The sequence below is a fragment of the Lutra lutra genome, chromosome 12 (genome assembly GCF_902655055.1).
Source record: "Lutra lutra chromosome 12, mLutLut1.2, whole genome shotgun sequence".
In the NCBI taxonomy this organism is placed as follows: domain Eukaryota; kingdom Metazoa; phylum Chordata; class Mammalia; order Carnivora; family Mustelidae; genus Lutra; species Lutra lutra.
In genome coordinates, this window is record NC_062289.1 from 86000794 (window position 1) to 86023559 (window position 22766).

Sequence of the window (22766 nt, forward strand, 5' to 3'; positions counted from 1 at the left end):
CTCTGGCTGGGCTGGGTTGCACATCCACCTGAGTTGTTTTCCTCCTAATTACCTTTTGGGGTGTAGTCACCTTTCCCAAGGCTCCGTCTGTGAGAGGCAGCCCTGTCTTGGTGAGACAGCCTCCTGGCCCATTTGAACACCAAAGCCGAGCCAAGCTGCTGGGGCCCCCCATGTATTAAGGAATGGCAGCTGCTGCCAATGTCCCCAAATGAAAACGACTAAGGAGGATTAAAGCCAAGCAATGTCATTATCCCCGATGAAGCACACCACACACACACACAGAGGAGGCCTCTGCTCCTCCAGCCTCCCCCCAATCCCCCGCCCTTTATCCTGTCTCGGCAGACTCCTTTCCCCTCAGTTCATTTCTATCTCCCTTCTCCAGCAGATTGTCTTTAGCAAATTGTATTTTAAATCGTGTAATTATAAGTGGGTTAGAGCTCCGAGTGAGCGCTGCTCTTGGCAAAAGTCTGGAGGAACCTCTCATTCTGTTGGTTTGCAAACCCCTCCATTAGCGGCTCTGGAACAGGGGGAAAGGAAGGCAAAAACCATACGGGGCTGTGCATCTGCCCTCTGATTGGGAAAGAAACCTCCAGCTTTCTGCAGAGCTGGAATTACAGTCAGGCTTTCGGTGTGCCAGAATCCCCAGGGGTGGGGTGGGGGTGGGGGGGGTGAAGGCTGCGAAAAATGCAGATTCTGGGCCCTTCTGAAGACCCAAGAGTTGGGCTCTCCAGGAGGAAATGACTCAGAAATCTACATTTTAAAGACATTTATTTATTTGTTTATTTATTTTTAAAGACTTTATTTATTTTAGAGAGAGAGCATGTGTGAGAGCAGGTGGAGGAACAGAGGGAGAAGGCAGGGGGAGAGGGAGATAACCTCAGGCAGCCTCCATGTTGAGTGTAGAGCCCAAGTCAGGCTCCATCCCTGGACCCCCCCCAACAGAAACCAAGAGGGGGTGCTTGACAGACTGAGCCACCCAGGTGCCTCTCCAAAATCTGCATTTTACAAGACTTTTCACTTTGAAACCCTTCCACTCTTACAGAAAAGTTACAAAACTATTACAAAGGATTCACATCCCTTTCCTCTATCATCCCTCTTCTTCCATAGATAAGTATCCACATTATTTCCTCTGGACCATTTAAGAAGTTGCTAATGTGATGCCTTTTACCTTTGCTTATCTCCTAAGGACAATGAAATTGTCTTAGTAACTATAGCATAATTATAAAATTCGGGTTATTTAGTGTTGATACAATACTCTTATCTAATCTACAGTAAACAGCAAGTTTTTCGACTTGTCCCCCCCTTTTTAATAATTGAGAATCACAGAGTGCTTTTAGTTGTCATTTATTTTTGTCCCTTTTATTTATTTATTTTATTTTTATTTGACAGACAGAGATCACAAGCAGGCAGAGAGGCAGGCAGAGAGAGAGGAGGAAGCAGGCTCCCCGCTGAGCAGCGCCCCCCCCCACCCCCGCCCTCGATTCCAGGACCCTGAGATCATGACCTGAGCCGAAGACAGAGGCTTTAAACCACTGAGCCACCCAGGCGCCCCTTTTAACCTGAGAGTTTCTCATTCCCCCATTCCTTTTTGGGGTCATTCATGACCTTGACATTTTCCAAGCATCTACACCAGTTGTTTGGTAGACGGTCTCTTGGTTTGCATTTGTCTGGTTAGCTGTATTGCTAACACCTCCATTGACCTTGAGCCCTTTGAAAAAGATTGGGCAGCCCCGTCTAGGACGCAGATGCTCAAAACTCTTACCTCCCAATAATGCTGATGTCCAGAGGATTTTGAAACAATAGCTTTATGGGACACCAGATTTATCTCCTCCGTGGAGTTTTGAGTTTGGGACTTTTTTTTTTTTTTAAGATCCGATTTGCTCAGAACTCAAATCCGAGAGATTTCTTTAATTGCCTGCATTGGTAAGCTGGGGGAGTCTGGAGGGATCCTGCTGGGCCTTTAATTTCTTCGACTTTGATCCGCTAGAAGGCAGGAGGGTTCTGGCAAGGTCAGCAAGCAGGCTGCAGGTTTGGGGTGGAGGTAGGCTGGTAGGAAGTAGCAAGAAGACAGACGGGTCAAGATTGGAGGGAAGAAAAACCACACCCCTTGGCGCCGCGCGCAGACGTGCCGCAACCTGCAGGCGCTCCCTTGGCGGGATTTCCTCAACCCGTCCTCCCAACCGACCTTCGGTGAAACTCCATTTGCTCCGTTTTGCAGATGCGTGACTTCACTTACCCCTTGATTCTTAGGGAGTGGCTGAGCTGGGATTTGAACCCAAATCTGACCTGTGTGTACTGGGTGCTTAGCCAATAAGGCTCCCAGGGAACTGCAAATAAGATCAGGAGAGGTCCGGAAAAAACCTCAAGTCTGACACTGAGGAGCGTGCGATTTGACCCAGTCACTGGCGTAACTGAGGCTATGCTGGGTCCGTGCTGGGGGTCTGACCCGTGTCTGTTGGGTGGTCTTTCGACCTCACCATCAGCAAATGTCTGGATGCATGCCGGGAGCCAGAGAGCCTGAGTCCCCGTTCTGACTGCGGTTACCCCGTAGTGTGCCCTCGGGCAGTGATGGTTTTCTCTTGGTTGCCCCATCTGGACCCATTCCTCCCTTCCCTCACTGGCTTCCCTCACCCAGGAGGCAGTAGGCTCCCTTGCCCTCTGCTTCTGGTTGTTTGGCCAATGGGAGCCTGGGAGGAGATGGTATTTATTTTCTCAACTCCTTCCAGGGGACCCCTTGCATTCTTCTATAAAGACCCCCATTTCAGCCAGGCCTCTTTCACCACCAGGGCAGCTGCCACGTCCAGGTTCTGGTAGCTTCCTCTCCCCCTTTTGGCTCAGGGCTAGTGTGGGAGGGCTCCTCGCTGTTGCTATCCCCGGGTTATTGCACGGCTCTTTCTTTTCTTTTCTTTTTTTTTTTTTTTTTTTTTTTTAAGATTTTATTTATTTATTTGACAGACAAAGATCACAAGTAGGCAGAGAGGCAGGCAGAGAGAGAGGAAGGGAAGCAGACTCCCCGCTGAGCAGAGAGCCTGATGTGGGGCTTGATCCCAGGACCCTGAGATCATGACCTGAGCCGATGGCAGAGGCTTTAACCTTACACTGAGCCACCCAGGCGCCCCTGCACTGCTCTTATAGGCATCCCAAAGCTGCCCACACCTGTGCCAACAGACTACTTATTAAACTCTTCCATTTCACTAATTCCTCTAGGAGGAAGAGGAAGGAGGCAGGGAAGGACTTCCCTGAGGAGGTGCTTCTGACCAGATCCTGGAAAGATGAGCAGGCTTAAGACCAGCAAAGAAGGGGGAAAGGCATTCTAGGAAGAGGGAACAGCATGTGCAAAGCCGCTCTCAGTCTACAATCTACTTTCATTGAGTGCTTACTATGAGCTAAGCCCTTTGCATATATTATCTCCTCCTAACAATCTTATGAGGCTGATACATTCACCCCCATTTTACAAATGAGGAAACTGAGGTACAGAGAGCTCAAGCAACATGTTACATAGCTGGAGAGACAGTGACACTGGCACCCAGGCCATAGCCACTATCCTGTCTCTGGGACATGAAGACAAATTTGTAGTCTGAATGGGAATTCATGAAATAGGAGGGCAGGAGTGGGTCCACCCAATCCTGATCTGACGAGAAGCCTTTGGGGCACTTTGGCTGGCTGGGTGGCAGGATGATAGCAAGATGTTTTGCTCTGACACAGTGCCCAGGATCACCTGTTCCAATCTCTGCTCAACCACTTCCGAGCCTTGTCACCTTGGCATGTTGCCTAACCTCTCTGGGCCTTGATTTTCCCTCCTGTAAAATGGGGATAACCACATTACCTATCTTGTAGGATTATTGTAAAGATTAAATGCGTTAATGTAGCAAAAGCACCCAGAATAGCATCTGGTAAACCGTGTGAGTTATGCCATGTTTGCTATCACCGTCAACATTGTTACCATCACCATCTCATTATCTATGGTAAACCCGTGGGTGTGCGGAGCCGAAAGAATTGGGCACTTTTTGGCAAATTCACTCCTCCCCCTGCTCCTTGGGTCTGAGCTGTTCTCTGCCAAGTCATTTTACTTGCCCGGCTTCCTCTGCCAAATGGATACCTTTCCCCAACTCTCTGGCCTCCACACCCTCTCAGAAGGAGGTTAACCCTAATTAGCCTTGAGAATTCTGAGTTCTTGTATTTCAGGATTGAAGCGAGAGTTCTTTTTTTTTTTTTTTTAAAGATTTTATTTATTTATTTGACAGAGAGAGATCACAAGTAGGCAGAGAGAGAGAGAGAGAGAGGGAAGCAGGCTCCTCGCTGAGCAGAGAGCCTGATGCGGGGCTCCATCCCAGGACCCTGGGATCATGACCTGAGCCAAAGGCAGCAGCTTAACCCGCTGAGCCACCCACGCGCCCCCATGAAACGAGAGTTCTTATTAATTGCCATCGTCGCCAGGAGGGCAGAGGATCCAGCTCACTGCCATAAGCAGTCCTAACATCCCAACTTCTCCTTCCCTCGCACATTCATGCAGTGCCTTTACCGAGCACCTACTGTGTGTGCATTACTTTGAAAGGTGCAGGGGTAGGACTATAGCAAGGAAGATAGACAAGGTTCCCATTCTTGGGAAGCTGACATGCTGGAGGGGATGACAGCAGGGAAGTAAATGAGAAATATATAATAGAGAGAAATAAATAATGGCAATGAAAATTAAAACAAAAGCAAAATAGAACAAGGTGCTAGAAAGTGGTTGAGAGGGGGCGGGAGAAGTGGCTTATGAGTATTTTAAGATCAGGGAAGGGTCCTTCCCAGGATGCCCTGGAGTATTCTGGGACACCTGCAAAGTCCAAGTTCCCCTGGGAATTTGTTGTGGACACTGCCATCGTTCCTAAGGGGTCTCCTGTCAGTGACTCTTGCCCCCTCCCATTCATCCTCCACAATACAGCCCATGTGCTCTTTCCAAATTTGACCACATCACCTGCTTGCTTCTTGGTGTGGCCAGGAAGACTTAAATCCCCACTTCAGCCCAGCCCGTCAGATTTGCCTTGTCTAGTTTTTTTCTACCTCCAGCTTCAACTTTGATCATGCCCCTTCCCATGGTGGGGCCCAGTGATTTGGGCTGTCTGACTGCTACCTGCCTGAATACCCTTTCCTCCGTTTGCCTTTGTAACACTCACTCCTCCATCTCAAATGTCTCTTCCTCCAGGAAGCCTTCCATAACTACATCAGACCCCCCCTTCCCTGCCAGTTATGAACTGCCACCACCTCCTAGGATTTTCCTACATAGAGCTCACCACAGTTGGTAATTATTTATCTGTATGCTTATTTTATGAATGTCTGACTTCCCATTAAAGTATAAACCCTCTGAGGACAGGGAGCTGGTCTGTCTTTATTTGCAGGTATTTCCCCAGCACCTAGAACAGTGCCTGACTTTTAGTAGGAGCCTTATAAATGTTTCTGAATAAATGACCAGAGCTATAAAGGGGAATCAAGGAGCCATCAAGCAATCACCAGCAAACAGGGGAGATAAGAGAATAGTTCGTGTACAATCTGATAAGTATGATAATAAAGCTACAGGATGCCAGGTGCTGAGTATGGATCCAGGAGATGTATCAGTGTCTGCTGGGCAGAGGAAAGCGTTGAGCATACCATAGGTATCATGTGATTCGTCCTGTTTCCCTTTTTGCCTTGGCTGCTGGGAGATGTCTGCCCATTCTCATGCCCGCTCATCTTTCTTATCTTTTTATTGAAAGGTGCCTCAGGGCCCTGATCAAAGACAGTAGGACCACAGCTGGAAATGAAATGGCAACATGCATAAGGATGAGGAGGCAACTATACCCACCCCTCTAGAAACACTCACATGAGGAGATAGAGACACGTGCATAAAGATGGTCACTGCGGAAAAAAAAAAAAAAAAGATGATCACTGCGGCACTCTTTATGAACAAGTGGAAACAGCTCTCCATCAATAAGACCTGGTTAATAAGGGTGTATCTGCCCCCTCAAAACACCGAAGTAGATGTATTCCCACAATTCTCAAATTTTAGCATATACAAGCTTTACCTGCAGATACTTGTAAAATGCAGATTGCCTCTCCCTCCTCCCACCCAGGTCTGATGCAGTAGTTTTGGGTGGAGCCTAGGAACCTGCATTTTAAATGAGCGTGCTATGGGGCACCTGGGTGGCTCAGTGGGTTAAGCTTCTGCCTTCGGCTCAGGTCATGATCTCAGGGTCCAGGGATTGAGTCCCACATCGGGCTCTCTGCTCTGCAGCGAGCCTGCTCCCCCCCCCCTCTGCCTGCCTCTCTGCCTACTTGTGAACTCTCTCTGTCAAATAAATAAATAAAATCTTCTTAAAAAATTAAATAAATAAATACATAAATGAGCATGCTAGAGGATGTGATGTGGAGAGAGAGCAGCCCAAGCCTGAGCTGCTGACATTGACATGAGAAGTGGCTCATGTCATCTACCATCAAGTGGAAAATCAAGTGTCCGTCTGTTTATGTACATGTGTGTGGCACATTTTGATTGAACTTCACATAGGCCAGTCCTTTGCTAGGCTTTCTAGGCAATAGCTCACCTAGGAAGTAGGAACTGTTATAATCTTCATCTTACATGTGAGAAAATGAGGCTCGGACAGGCAACGTCCCCAGCCCACGGCCTGTAGCTGGTTAGTGGCAAAACGGGTTTGAACCCAGATGTATCTGATTCCAGATACACTATGCAGACTTCCTAGATATGTGTGAGACATAGAAACATAAGTTTGACCCCATGTAGGGTTAAAAATATTATTCTTTAAGTGCTATTATCCCATTCAAGCAAAAATCAGTGTATTTATTTTTTTGAGTAGAAAATACATTCACATGATTAAAAAATAATAATAAAACTCTTTGAAAAGGTGTTGTGGAAGATTTCCCTCCATTCTCTGTCTCCCAGCTGCCCAATTTCCATCCCTTTGCCCCACTTCCCAACCCAGGTAACCCTGTTCTGAATGTCTGTCTGTCCTCCTCAACATCCTTATGCTGATACGTCGAATCCAAAAGCTGGGTAGTTTCTAGCGATCTGAAAGGAGCAGAACAGAAATGCCAACAGAAGTTGCCTCTAGAACCATAAGAAGCAGAGGAGCTAGGAGGTGGGGCCTGGTTTCTGAGCCTGGCTGCTTGGGTTCAAATCCTAGTGTTGCTGCTTGCCAGCTACAAGGCTGGGTGCAAATTACTCACCTCTCTGGGCCTCGGTTCCCTCATCTGTAAAGTGGGGGTAATAATCTCAAGGAAGAGATGACATCAGCTACTGTTTATTAAGCGCTTACATTAAGTCTAGCATGTAATAAATCCCATATAAGCGTTTTCCCTCTGAAGGTATAGAAACAAGGGGACACTAAAAAAGTTTGTACTTGGACCTACAGATTCAGAATTTCCTGGGTCTGGGGTCTGCCACCTGCATTTTTAACAAGTCCCTGGGGGATTCTAAATATGAGAGCCCCCCCCCCCAGCAGAATTCCAGGTTGCTCCTGGGTGCTGTTGGATACTTGCTAGTTTGTGGGCATCTAAGACAACTGGGTCATTTTGAGATAAGAAAAGAATAACAGTTGCCCCCTCCAAGAAAAACGTGCTGTGTTCCTGAGAAGAGGATTTCCTGTCCGAGTTCAGGGCCCAAACACTGACATGTCACTCCCTGTACCCTTGCAAAGGCTTGGGAATCCAGTCCTGCCCTGGGGATCTCCTCAGTTGGCAGTACCCACTCACCCCCACCTTGATTTACCATCTTCAAACTCTTCCCTTTTTCAAAGAGGCCAAGTCCTGCCTCATCCATGCTCCCAACAACTGGAGAAGTCATGGGTTGTACAAATTAATTCAAGGGCCACCTTGACTATTGACCTCTTAGGAGTACAAAGTGTCTTGAGGAGTTTGGCTCGCTTCCTGGAGACAAAAGGAGACACTAATTTACCTCTGACTGCTTTTTGGGTGTTAAAAAAAATCTCAGTGTTCTCTTGGGGCAGCTGCCTGTCATTTACCCAGTCAGTGAACCTTACCGGATCTGGGTGCACCCCTACTTGGCACAGAAGACACTGACTTCTTTTTCTTGCCACTTATTTGCTACCATGATATTTTATTCATTATCACAATTGCCAATTTACTGAGCTTTTTATCCCCATTAACATAATTCTTACAAGGACCTTTGGGGCAGAACTATTGTCACCCCCAGTTCACAGAAGAACAAGTTGAGGCCCGAGTGCTATGTGTCTTCCCACGTCCTTTTTCAAAACAAAAGAAATCCAACTGTTAGCAGGGAACATGGCTGCCTGGAATTTTCCAGCCTCCTTTGTGAGTAAGTGGGGCCGTGTGACTGAATTACGGCTAAAGAAGTAAGGATTCTGGAGAACTCTGAGAGACGTGGATGTGCTCCCTTTGCTGTTGCTTCTTTGTCTCTTCTTTTACTCTGTCTGGAACCCAAATGCCGCCATCTTGGACTGTGTGGTGGGGCCCCAAGTGAAAGTGCGTCTGGCTGGGACACCCCTGTGTTGCTGATCCTGCCCAACACTATAATCAGGCCTGGCCTGGACTTTTTCATCAGAGAGAAATAAGCAACTTTCTTCTTTAAACTTTTTTTTTTTTTTAATCGAGCCAACCTCAATATCAAACACAGTGGCAGAGCTGGGATTTGAGCCTCTATCTGTCTTGGTCTGGCGAACCTATCTGCAGTTGTGGGGGTATATCCCATAACCCTGTGAAACAGGTACCACCTTGGTATGGGGGAATCGGGAGCCAAATTTCATGTCATCCCTTAGAGGCCCTCTGCCTGACTCATCTGATGTGGAATCTGGGGGAGGATCTGAGGCCACAGGCAGTGGAGGCTGAGGGAATCCATTCCTTTATTCCACAGATGTTTATGAGTACACTGTGGGCCAGCCCTGTGTTCACTGCTGGGCCTTCTGGGTAAGGGCCTTGGGGAATTGCAGTGGGGCCCCCAGGCCTTCCCATTCTTATATCCTTGGCATTGTGGCATTGCTGTCCCTCCCATCAAGAAGTGGAGTCTGTTTCTCCAGCCCTGCACTCTGGACTTGGCCATGTGGGTTGCTTTGGCCCATTAGGGCATAACAAACATGATGCAAGCAAAGGCCTGGAAGTCGTTTTGTACTGGGGAGTGTCTATTCCTGCCACGAACCCTGTAATCACCGTCTGAGGGAGCTGAGCTACGGCTAGGCTGCTGGATGAGGGATGCGGTGCTCATTGAGCCCACTGAGCATGTGAGTGAAGAACTTCTAGATCTTTCAGTCCCATATAAGCCGCCCCAGGACACAATGACCCAGAGTCATGAGAAATAGTAAATGTTTGTTGTTTAAGCCACGAAGTCTTTTGGTGTTTTGTTATTCAGCAAAAGCTGACTGGCTCAAGGGGTATCAGTGGGCATATGCTCTGGCTACAAGTTACGATAGCATTCCTCATCTCACAGATCAAGGAGTTGGAGGTGGGCTGTGCAGCGCTGATACTGCCGTTCAGTGATGCCATAAAGGGCCCAGGTTTTCTCTGTCTGGCCCGCCATCTTCAGTGTATTGCTTTATTCCCTACCCATGTCCCCTCCTGTTGTCGAGGTGGCTGCCCTATACTCCACACATGATGTCCTCTCAAGACAGCATCCCAAGCATGAAGTTGTGACTCAGCAGGTAAGAGCCTTCGTTTTGTACAGCTCTTTATCAGGTATAAAAATATTTTCTAGAAGTTTCCATCTTTAGTTCATTGGCTAAGACATGTGTCTGCCCCTAGACCAGTCATCGGCAAAGAGAAGTAAGATTGGCACATTCGGCTTTGACTAATCGTGATTTGTCCCCTAAGGTTGGGTGTATTGCTGCCTAAATAAAACCAAGTTTCCTCTAGCAAGCGAGTTGTGGGGAGTGGCTGTTGTGGACAGTTCCTGCCACACTGGGGACATGATATGAACAGGGTTTCCGTGGCTGAAATGTGCAGCATGTATCCAAGAAAGTGGCAAGCAGACCGATGTGGTCAGAGGAGAGGAGAAGCAGGGCCTGGAAAATGTTTCCCAAAGTCACTGTCATGGGTGTCCCAGGATGATTAAAAACGGGGTTCTTTGGTCAGGAGAGTTTAAGAAAGGTCGAGCTGCACAACCTACAGTTTGTGTTGCTGTCACTGTTGCAGGCCTTCTGGGAACCTCTAAAATGCAAATAGGCTACCACTAGTTTTCAGGGACAGGAGTGAAGTAAGTGGGCTGTACGTCTTCCCTAAACTGACTCGTCCATAGAAGGTTATTTTCCTCAGAGCATCTGGTACTTCCGCTCAGGGAACATGCTTTGGGAACTGCTAAGAGCCGATGAGTGTAGTGGTTCCCCACCATGGTGATGGTGCCCTCCGTGGGACAATGGGCAATGTCTGGAGACATTCTGGGTCATCATTACTGCAGGAGGAGTGGGGGTGGGGTGGGCAGGGTGCTGCTAAACATTCTTCCACCCACAGGACAACCCCCCACCCTTTCCCTGCCAGACAAAGACTTACCGGGTTCAAAATGTCAGTCGCCCGCACAAAAACTTGTGAATGTTCATGGCAGCATTATTCATGATTCAAAACATAGAAACAACCCAAATGTCCATCAAGCGATGAATGGACAAAGAAAACGTGCTCTCTCTCTACCGTGGACTGTGTTTCAGCCGTCAGAAGGGATGAGGTATTGACCCATGCTACAAAATGAATGAACCTTGAAAACATTATGTTAAGTGAAAGAAACCAGATCCAAAAACCACATGCTATATGATTCCATTGATGTGATGTACCCAGAATAGGCAGGCCCACAGGGACAGAAAGTGGATAGTGGTTGCCAGCAGCTGACGGAAAGGGGGATGGGAAGTGACTGCTAAGGGATGTGGGGTTTCTTTTTGGGTGATGAAAATGTTCTAAAATTGTGATCATAGTTACACAACTCCACATATACCAATTAGCACTGACTTCTGCATTTAAATGGGTGAATGGAAGATATGAGAATTATATACCAATGGAGATGGTTTTTTTTTTTTAATCAGTAGACAAGATTGACAGACCCTAAACTTATAGGTAATCAGGCTGACAGAAGAAAGTTGGGGATCAATGAGGGGACCGTGAAAGGCAGGCTAAGGAGTTCAAACTTTATTGTCCTGATGGGTGACAAGATTAGTGGACTCATCCCCGACTATACATCCGTATTTCAGGATTCTTTGAGCATCTACTCTGTGGGTGTTTTCATGTACATCACCCCCTGTAATCTTTATGATGAGTGTGTAGTTAGGTCTGCTCCCATTGTAGAGATGAGCAAGCTGAGGCTAGGAGAGGCTCACTGGCTTGACTGAGACTGCGCAGCTGGTAAATTGTAGAGCTGGGGTCTGGACACATTTGGATTTGCTCTTGACCCTAGGGGCTTTCCACTGTTGTGTGCTGACTGTCAGGGAGGGCAGTGACCCAGGGGATGGCATGTGGGTCATCTGCATTGTCTCTCTCCTGCCACAGCCTTGGTTGGAGCCTGAGGTCTTGGGGGCACCCCAGGAGGCCCCCCCCCGGAGTGCTGACGATTCTCTTTTCTCCTCCTCCCTCTGCCCATGCTGCAGCTGGCATCTGGATGAGGGTTGGTTGCTTAGCAACACGGATACAGATTCTGCCCTGAGCCAAGGGAACCATCTCCTCATTCTTGGCTGTGGGAACTTCAGGGAGAACGGCCCGATGGGGGGGCCTGAGGGAGCCAGGAAGGAGTGGGGAGGACAAGGACAGCTATGTCCCTGGGAGGACCTAGAGAAGGAGACACTCCTTAAGGGGAAGACACAGCTGCAGGGGACAGTGAGAGAGGAGCAGGATACTTGAGTCAATTGTAGCAATATTATTATAAACACAACTCCATTTCTTGAGCACTACCTTTGTGGCAGGCGCTATCCACAGTCCTCCCCCAGTACCATGCAGTAGATTACTATTCTTATGACCTCTTTGCAAATGAGGATCTGGGGCCCACAGAGGCTAATCAACTTGTCATGCAGCCAGACAGTGGGGAAGCTGGGATCTGCACGCAGGCCTCACTGACACCCAGCTCGGCCCCAATTACAGCCCTAGCTGGGAACTTGCTGGAGAAAATCCACTGTGTGGCTTCCAAGAACCCATGTGGCCTGCTCTACTCTCCCTGTCCCTCTGCTTGTTCTGGACATATCGTCCTTGCTTCATTTCCTCAAACACTCCAACCCCCGTCTAGCCACAGGGCCTTTGCACTGGCTGTTCCTTGTGCCTGGGATGTTCTTCCATCTACTCTTGTCACTTGGTTTACTCCTACCCACCCGTCTGGTCTCCAGTGGAACAGCATTCATTCATCCATCCATCCAAACACAGTTACTGAGTGCCTCCTGATGCCAGGCAAACATTAGTGAATAAAACATACATGATCCCAGTCCTCTCAAAGCTTATAAACTCGTAGAAGAGACAATCAATGGACAAGTCACAATTGCATGGGAAACATTCCCTGACTCCCCAGACCTATGACAATAATCATTAATTATCAGTTAATTGCAGAATTATTTATTCAATGCTGGTTCTTTCCTAGGCTCTAGGTTCTGCGAGGCCAGGGACTGTGAGGCTGTATTGTAAGGGTCAGTATTATTATTATCCCCATTTTATAGATGAGGAAAGTAAGGCACAGAGAGCTTATTAAGCATCATGCCCAAAGTCCCACAGCTGATAACTGGTGGAGCTGGGATTTGAACCCATGGCTCCAGGGTCCAGGTTTTCTATCAGTAGGCTCTGAGAAAGAAAGAGAGAGAGAGAGAGAGAAAGAAAGAAAGAGGAAGGAAGAAAGGGAAAGAAAAGGAGGGAGAGAAAAGGGAGGGAGGGAGGGATGGGAGATGCGGAGGAAGGGAGGAAAGAGGTGGGCAGATGGGAAGGAAGAAAGCCCTCATCTGTGGTTGTGCATTCAGTGGCCAGCCAGACCCTGCAGGAAGTGATCTGTTTCAGAGCCAGGCCCAGCCTCCTGGGTCCCAGCTTTCCTAGCAGCTGTGTGGCAGCCCAGGGTTGCACAACAGGCTGGGAAGCTCCTTACATAACATGCCACCCACCAGCTTGCTTTGGGCCACGGGGAGGGAGCTGGAGAAGACAGTTTTGAATGTCAGAGGAACCTTTTGGGATCTGCATTCCAACCTGTGCTTCTTAGCCGGGCAAACTAGGGTGTCAGGAGTACAATTTCACAGCTCCTGAATCTAGCCCAGGATTCTGGAAAGTACTCAGTTACTCTGCCCCAGTTTTCTAGAGGGCGAATTCTCAACATCTACGAGCCAATAACCTGGGCTTTCTGGGGCCTTCTATGGTCTTATATTAAGGAAGGATTCTGGCCAGAGTTTTATATAAGGCTGGGGCCAGGGAATAGAGCCAATCCCTGTTTATACAAAAGAAGTCTGATGTTACTGAGTTTGGACCATGTGTCAAGACTTGTGCTAAGAATTTCACATGGATCCCCGCCTCCAATAGCATATAGTGAAGGAGAACTTACTAATTCTATTTGACATAATTTTGTTCCCTTTCTTACCAGCTATGTGACCTTGGGCAAGTCCCTTCATTTTCTGAGCTTCCAATTCTGTTTGACATTAGCAAGAAAAAGGGATTCATTCAGAGTCACTTGCTAGTAAGAAGGAAAGCCAGATTTCTCCGTCCACCAAAAATTGCTGATCTATGGAAACTTACTACTATTTTGGGGGCAGAGAGTAGGCAGAGCTGATTAAAACTCCACTTCTGCTCTCAATGAGATTAGAGTCTTTTTTAAAAAAAATATTTTATTCATTTATTTGTCAGACAGAGATCACAAGTAGGCAGAGAGGTGGGGGTGGAGGGGGATGCAGGCTCCCTGCTGAGCAGAGAGCCTGATGTGGGGCTCGATCCCAGGACCCTGGGATGATGACCTGAGCCGAAGGCAGAGGCTTTAACCCACTGAGCCACCCAGGTGCCCCCGAGATTACAGTCTTGAGAAGAAATAATGGCAAGTGTGTTTTGTTTTGTTTTGGTTTTTTTTCCTTGACCTATTGCCTGAATCAGTAATACCTGCCCACCTGGACCATTGCATGGGGGATCTGTAGGGAAAGGTGCTGGGATTGATTAGTAATGTCTGCCACAGAGCCGCAGTGAGGGACCAAGTACCAGCCTTGTCTGGAGTTGGAGACAGCCCAGGTAGAGTTTGGAATGGGATCGCTCAAAAGCAAATGAGGGTCTGTATGAAGCTCTACAGAGGTGGGAGGGGAGGAGGGAGTTTGCACCTCAGGGAAGACTATTTAAAATAAACCCCAAAACCTCTGGAGATGATGACAGGTGAGGGGAAAGACATGGATATGGCTGTGAAGACACGCGGTGTAGCAGCTTTCCAAACTGGAGATATTCGCAGAGACAGGACAGCAGCCTAGAGAGCTCACAGGCTCTGGGCGAAAAGAAACTCTGAATTCAAATCCTGCCTCAGTCCCTTGTGTAGCCTGCGACATATCATTTAACCTCTCTGAACCTCAGTTTCTTGTTCTATAAATCGGGGGTGGGGGGGGTAGGTGATTGGGATGATTGCTGAGTGCTCATTCTTGCTGGGCGAACCTGGACAACAATGATCAGAGTGGGCGGGGTGGGCGCCACTCCCTGCAGGACTCCAGGGGTGTCATTCACTGTTGTCCATGTAAATGGCGCCCCCTGGTGCACCAATGATAGCTCCTGGAGTTAGGCGACATGGCTGAGAGGCCCAGAGAGGTTCTGTCACTCGCCCAAGTCGCACAGCTAGCACCTGGCGGTGGTAGAATTTGAGCTCAAGTTTGATTCCACAGCCCAAGCCTATAAGCACCATCCCCTCCTGCCCACCACTGGTTTGTCAAATCAGGGAAACAGTTCAGTGTCCATGACCGTTGGAACTTCTAGAGATTGCATGAGCTGTGTACCTTCCCCACGTAACAAATGAGCTCATGCCTGCAGAAATCCCGAGCACAGTGCCTGGTGTGCAGTGGAAAGTAACTCACAGTGAGGTGCCTGGGTGGCTCAGTCGGTGGAGTGTCCAACTCCTGCATTGGACTTGGAGCCTACTTGAAAAAAAAAAAAAAAGAAAGGAAAAGTAACTCAGAGTGGCGAACAAGAGGCCTGCTAGGAAATTGAATCCCCCCTTGCAGCTAAGTGTCCGAGGGCAACTGGAAAGGAAGAGGGATAGAGCAGCATTTTCAATTAAAGGGAAGCAGATAAGTCCTTGGGCTTGAAGCAAAGAAGTAAAGGAAGCCAAAAAAAAAAAAAAGATTTGAGGATGAGAGCAGGGCTCAGATCTCAAAAGGGCCACTGGTGTACCAGGTAGCAAGGACTTAGGGTATCACAGGGGACAGGAGCTGAGCTGAAGGTGGAGGAACTCAGCCTCCTGAACCAAACCACCTACATCCAGACAGCATGGGGCACCCCCCCCCCCAAAATAAAAAGCTGGCAGGCTCAGGGTGGGAAAAGGGAACTTGGGATGCTCTTAACCAGAAGAAGGTAGGGAAGACTCAAATATGTTCATCACATGCATGATTTGAAAACATTCTGGTCACTCTCAAATTTTTTAGTTTGACAACTATTGACTCAACCAGCTTTTATTTTCTGGGTCTTTAAATGATGTGGAATTTGGTGGCATTTCCAAGTGATGCCAATTCGGGGTGGGCAGCTGAGGGGCTGGGCATGAGGGGTAAAGAGATGCGTGTTTAACTACAGCCCTACATCAAGTGGCCTCTGTGTTCAAGCCATAGACGTTCCCAGAAGGCAAAAAACACACCCTCCCCAAACTCCCTGCTGTTATCAATCAGCCAACAGCTCAGGAGCAGGTGTGCCTGAGTGAATTTTGGGGTCATGGCAGGTAATCCAGTCTGGCTAGGCTGAAGCAGGTGACCTGACTGTCGGCCTGATCCTGAGCCACCAAATAAGGGGATTAATCTAAACCTCTCAGAGCAGAGGACGATTTTCGAGAAATCCTGGGACCCAGAAAACGGAAGTTGGACATAGTGGCCTGAGGCTTGCTTACTGGGGTCATTTAGGAAAACTGCCATTGTGGTTGAGACACTTCAGGGTGTGGGGGGGCGCAGGAAAAAAGCTCGGAGGGGTCTGGGAGGAACAGAAATAGAAAATTGCTGGGGGGGCTGCTGCTGGAGTGAGCTGGGAGTTCATGCATTTCTCAAGGGGTCAGTTATGACCAATGCTAGCTGATTGTCACTGAATAGAGCCAGATAGGCTGGATTTGGGTCCTGCCTCCACTTCTTCTTCGCTGTGTGACCTTGGGCAGGCCACTTACCCTCCCTGGACCCCAGTTTCCTCATCTGTAAAACTGAATAATAATGGTACCCACCTCATAGAGGTGTTTGAATGAATGTTTGCAAATGCCCAGCACAGTGTCAGGCTTGTAGAGAAAAGCACTACATATCAATGTAAATATGTCAATTCCAAAGGCTTTAGGAACTGTGTTAGGATTTCAAAGACCAAAAGATGCTTCTGGTACTCTTGTCACTTAGGAAATTCCAAGGGTTTTAGGAGTTCTGTGTCAGAAACTGGGGCCAGAGACCAATACAGTTGACTGCACTGCCCCCCCCACACAGTCAAAAATCCCCGTATAACTTTTAACTTCCCCAAAACTTAACTCCTAATTGTCTACTGTAGGGCAGAAGCCTTGCTGATAATATAGTTGATTAATACAATTTCATATATTATATATATTAGATGCTATAGTCTTATAATAAAGTAAGCTAGAGGGAAAAATGTTAAAAATCATAAGGAAGTAAAAGTACATTTATAGCACTGTACTGTGATTTATTGAAAAAAACCCACATATATGTGGACCCATGCAGCTCGCACTCGTGTGGTCCAAGGGTCCACTGTGTGTTGTGTATATTTTCTATGATTTCACAGGGGGCCACATAGGGAAGCCACCAGGGTCAGGCAGGAGGTAGAGAGAGTGTGGGGAAAACACAGGCAAGAGCCGTTATTGTGATTTCTGCAGGAAGGATTGGGCAAGCCAGGGTCAGCAAGCTGGGAAGGATGAAGACTGGATCAGTTGAATAATTACAGCAGGCCCAGGGGTGCAGGCTCTGTCCCTCCCTGGCCCTGGGGTAATTAGGGCAGGGGGATAACAGCTGTTAGCTAAGAGCTTGATAAGCCAGGCTTTGCGACTGGCTGGTTTGCATGTGAAAGGTGCGCTGGCGGGTGGGTTGTTGGCTCTCTCTGGAAGGAGCTAACCTTGGGAGAGGCAGTCCTTTCCTCTTGGAGCGCCTACAAGCATCAGTTCACTCCATCTCTGTAACCGATCTGCTGTACCAGTTGGAGTGACTTCGGCCATTAGCACCAGAAGAACTGATTGAGAGAGGCTCAAGAAATAAGATGCTTAATTCAGTGCGACATAACAAGAGGGCTTGAGGTGGAAGATTCCAGCTTTAGCTTGTCAACTCAACAGTATCATCCAGGACACACACCGTTTCTCTCCTTTGCCTTTTTTCCTGCCCAGCATGTTGGTGATGTCTCTCTCCCTGTAGTCCCAAGAAGGAAAGAGGTTTCAGGGACGGTTGCCATGGAACCATGCCAGAACTTCGCAGTGGAAAACAATGCAATTATTTCTTGCACTCAGCGGGTGGAGGTGACTACAGCGGGACAGTGTTTCTGTCCCACGTGGTGTAGGGACAGGATGGCAGTGGGGCCATCCACTGAACTGTCTTCAGCTGGCAGCTGGGCTAGGCTGGAAGGACCAAGGAGGCTTTGTTCACGTGTCTAGGGCTTGGATGCTCCTCGGGGTGGTTTCGTGTCCCATGGCTAGCTTGGGCTTCCGCATAACATGGTGGTCTTGGAGTGATCAGATGCCCCTCCCAGTGGCTGGCTTCCAGGGCAAAAGGGTGTGTGTGTGTGGGGGGGGGGGGTTGTGTGTGCCAGGGCTTTCTTAAGGCCTCACTTCTAGTGCATTCTTTAGGTCAAAGCCAGTCACAAGGCCAGCTCCAATTCCAGGGGAGTTTTTGGAGTTGGTCACCTGCCACTCCCAGTAAAAGTAGGAAAAAGAAAGGAAAGTAGAGAGGGGATTTGGTGAGACAACTGGTGGTATTGGCCTCACGCAAGCTTCAGTGTCCCATGAAGAAGAGGCCGGACAGAGCTGGTCTTTTGTTAGAGCAACGGGGTGGCATGGCGAATATTCATACTTCTTGGAGCACCAGGCTAACATAAGGCACCCAGAGTCTTCTCTTTCCCTCTCTCTCTTTCCCTAGCTCAGCGTGCTCTACCTGTCCCTAATCTCCCCTGGGTGGGGGAGCAGGGCCATGAGGGGGAAGAGGATGGTTACACATATGGGGATGGGGGAGGGCTCAGTTATTTAAAAAAGATGGAAGGATTTGGCACCGCTCCTGGTGCCAAATTGAAATCAATGCTGGCTTCACTCCCAGGCTGGTTCCCATCCCCTCCAGAGGGCAGACTCTCTGCAGCACTGAGTCTGGGAAGGTCACTTGCTTGTCACAGGAGGTGGGGGGGGAGGGGCCATGACCCTCAGAGCCCCAGTAGAGAACTAACTCCCACTCAAGTGGATCAAGGGACTTTAAAGAAGAGACTTCTTTCAGAGTGTGGACAGGGTTAGGGGCAAGGGAAGGGAGGTCGATGCACAGAGAGTGGCGACACAGGGAAGTCATTACTACCCTTAATAAAGGCTTAAGAAATATGACTGATGCTTAATTCAGTCTGACCTAACAGAAGTCTTGAGGTGGAAGCCCCAGCTTTGGTGTATCAACTCAACAGTTGACAGGAGGACAGGAAGGGACCAGAGTGATGGAAGCCCAGAGAGGGCTGGGGCTGTGGGGATAGCCATCCAGACAGCAGCAGAGACATGGTGCTCAAACAAAGGAGTCTGAAAGAGATGCCCCACCTCCCTCTCCCGCAGCCTGCTGATCTCCTGTGGGTCCCTCCCATTGGCTACACCCTCCTGAAAGGAAGACAAGGGAGCCCGTGGGTGATGTGGACTCAGGGCAGGCAGAGAAGGGTAGAGAAAGAACGGGTAGGGTGGGCAAATGATACAGGGGTGTCATGCGCATGCCCAAGAGAGGTGGTTATATTTGCAATTATTTTTCAATATTCCAGAATGTCCCATTAATAGATGTGCCACAATGTAAAAAATTAAAAAAAAAAAAACCCTCTCTCGTTCATCTCTGAAAGAAAACTTTTTGATTGAAGTACAATATATGTATAGAAGAGATACCTATCAGAAATGCAGGTTGAGGGGCGCCTGGGTGGCTCAGTGGGTTAAGGCCTCTGCTTTCAGCTCAGGTCATGATCCCAGTGTCCTGGGATTGAGCATTGGGCTCTCTGCTCAGCAGGGAGCCTGCTTCCTCCTGTCTCTCTGCCTGCCTCCTGCCTACCTCTGATCTCTGTCTGTCAAATAAATAAAATCTTAAAAAAAAAAAATGCAGTTTGATGAGTTATCACCAGTGAGCTTATTCATGTAACCAGGTCAAGAAATAGAACATTTGGGGATACCCAGGTGGCTCAGTGGGTTAAGCCACTGCCTTCGGCTCAGGTCATGATCCCAGGGTCCTGGGATTGAGTCCCACATCGGGTTCCTTGCTCAGCAGGGAACCTGCTTCTCTCTCTGCCTGCCACTTTGCCAGCTTGTGTTCTCTCTCTATCTGACAAATAAATAAAATCTTAGAAAAAAAAAAAAAGAAATAGAACATTTGAAGTCCCCCGACTGCCTGTCAGTATGTCTGCTTTAACTCCCTTCCAGTAGATAACCTGTTTTCTGACTTCTAATTGTACAGGTGCACTCCCCAATTTTGTATTTTATATAAAGGACATCCTTCAGCATGAGCTCCTTGGAGTCTGGCTTCTTTCACTCTACATATTTTTTTGTTGTTGTTGCTTTTAACTTATTTCCACTTGTCCCTGCAGAGATATTATTACAAGGGGCATCTTTGTGTCTATGGTTTGTTTGTTTGTTTGTTTTTTGTCTGTGACTTTTTTTTAAAAGATTTATTTATTTGGGAAAGAGAGAGAGAGAGAACACAAGCAGGGGGAGAGGCAGAGGGGAGGGAGAAAAGAAGACTCCCTGCTGAGCGGGGTACCTATTGCTGGGGTCAGTCCTGGGACCTTGAGATCAGGCCCTGAGCCAAAATTAAGAGCCAGATACTCAAACAACGGAGTCACTGAGGGGCCCCTTTGATTTATTTTCTTAGGAAGAACCCCCAGATTTAGGTTTCCTGGGTTGAAAGGTATAAACATTTTTAGAGCTCCTGCTGTGGGAGGCCACATTACTTTCTGAAGGATGTGCGGTTCTCATCACTCCCTATGTTAGAAGCCTACCACTGAGATTACAGTCAATGTTTTGGGCTTTAGTGAAAGGAAGGGCAAGATGGAGTCAGTTTTGAATCCTGCTGGGGAGGATTCTGAAGCTGTAAATATGAATTAGGGACACCCAAGCAATATGTACTTTTTCCAAAATTATTTGTTATTTTGTTTAAAAAAAAAAACATTCTGGGGCACCTGAGTGGCTCAGTGGGTTAAGCCTCTGCCTTTGGCTCAGGTCATGGTCCCGGGGTCCTGGGATCGAGCCCCGTATTGGGCTCTCTGCTCAGCAGGGAGCCTGTTTCCTCCTTTCTCACTGCCTGCCTCTCTGCCTACTTGTGATCTCTCTCTGTCAAATAAATAAATAAAATCTTTAAAAAACAAAAAACATTCTGGCAGAAGTCAGAATCCCATCAGACTGCCTGACCCTTATCTTATGGATTACTACTGTTTTTATTTTGAACCCATAGATGGAGTGAAATATTTAGCAATCTTTTTAGGCTTTCAAGTTTGCAGTTCGACCCTGGCAGTCTCAAGAAATTAAGGCTCAGAAAGGTCAACTGACTAAGGGCACACAGCAAATCAGTGGCAGAGCCAGGACTAGAACCTGGATTTCTGAACAATTTGTCCAATGTTCTCTCCCCTATAACACTGTGCCCTCCCTGCCTGTCCTCCCATTTATGAGATTACTTTCATGGTTCTTAGAAAGAGGTTATTGTGTTCTCTCATCATCGTTCCCAGACCCCATGTGATTGGGCCGACAGTGGACATTAAATCTAGACTGGGCCAACTGGATTCTCTTTCCTCAGTTGAGATTAAAACATCAATGTGTTTTTGTTGTTATTTTATTTGGGTTTTTTTTTGTTTGTTTTGTTTTTTAAAGATTTTGTTTTATTTGTTTGACAGAGATCACAAGTAGGCAGAGAAGCAGGCAGAGAGAGAGGGAGAAGCAGTCTCCCTGCTGACCAGAGAGCCCGATGCGGGGCTTGATCCCAGGACCCTGAGATGTGGGACTTGATCCCAGGACCCTGAGATCATGACCTGAGCTGAAGGCAGAGGCTTAACCCTCTTAGCCACCCAGGCGCCTCTGTTTTATTTTGTTTTTAAACTGGGTTCCAAAGTGGGAACTCAAAAGAAGCAAGCTGGCAGGAAAAGAGAGCAAAGAAAATAGTCTTCAAAAATAAGAGATCAGGGACACCTGACTGGCTCAGTCAGCAGAGCATGGAACCCTTGATCCTCAGGGTTGTAAGTTCAAGTACCACATCGGAGATAAAGTTTACTTTAAAAAAATAAAAATAAAAACAAGAGGTCAGGTTGAGAGACCAGATAGTTTGAAAGACAGAGTTGGAGAGGTGGAGAGAAGAACTGATTTGGTTTCTGATAGCTTTCTAGTTCTTAGTTCTTGTTCTTCATAGGAATGTGTTTCCAGTTTACACACGATAACCTTGGTATTCATATAATTTAGCATGATTTTGGCTGCAGTAAGAAAATTTACAGATTCTTGTAACAGGAAGTACAGAGCCACATGGATTTCAGGCATGGTATAATCAGAGTTCCTGCTATATTGCTCTGCAACTCTTTCTAGGCCCTTTTCCTCCATCATGTGTTGGCTTTGATCTCACACTGGCTTATCTCATGGTTACAAGACGGACCATCAACAGCAGGGGCAACACGCCTCCTGTTCCCATCCATGCAGCTAGAAAAAGCATTTCCCCTCCAACCCCAGACTATAAATACTTCCTTTCTGTCTGATTAGGTCACTGTCAGTTATGTACCTATTCTTGATGCTTTGCAGTCTCCAGGAGAATGCTATGCCATGATTGGCTTGCATTTGTGTTCCTGGTCCAATCATTGGCGAGGAGGATGGAAAGGATTGGCTAAGAGTAATTAATTGAGATCTACCCTGGAGATACACATACAAATCAATTTCCGTCGGCTGAATGGGAGAGGGCTGGTTACCTGAACAAATTGGGATCTGCTAGGAAGGAAGAAGGGGGAACAGATGCTGGAGAAGGAAAAAAAAATAATAATTCTGAACTATTTTGAGTGGATGTCTGATCCTTGTAGCCAAAAAGTCATTTGGACAATCAGCTTCCTGGTCTGTGGCCAATTGCCTTTGCCCAGCTCCTCCGTAGCCTGATTCTAATTTCCTCCTCCATTCTGTGGACTCTGTTATCGCCAACATTTCTCACCGCTGGCTCATAGCTTTGGCAAGCTGGCATCTCACTCTGCTCCAAGCCCCGCTGATGGAGCTGAAGATCCTTTAGCAGAATCAGTTCTGGCAGGTTCTAATTTAAAAAGCCTCACACTTCTCTGCATGGGCGCTGCTGAGATCTGCATCCATAAAGGCAGGGAGAGTAAATTCTTCAGAGGAGAGCCTATTTTTAACAAGTCCTGGACCTAATTGAACTTAATCGTTTTTCAGTCACTGACACTTGAAATGTGTGAGTCACTAGGCTATGTATGGAGCTGAGGGCTATGGTGGCCCTTTAAATATCAAAGAG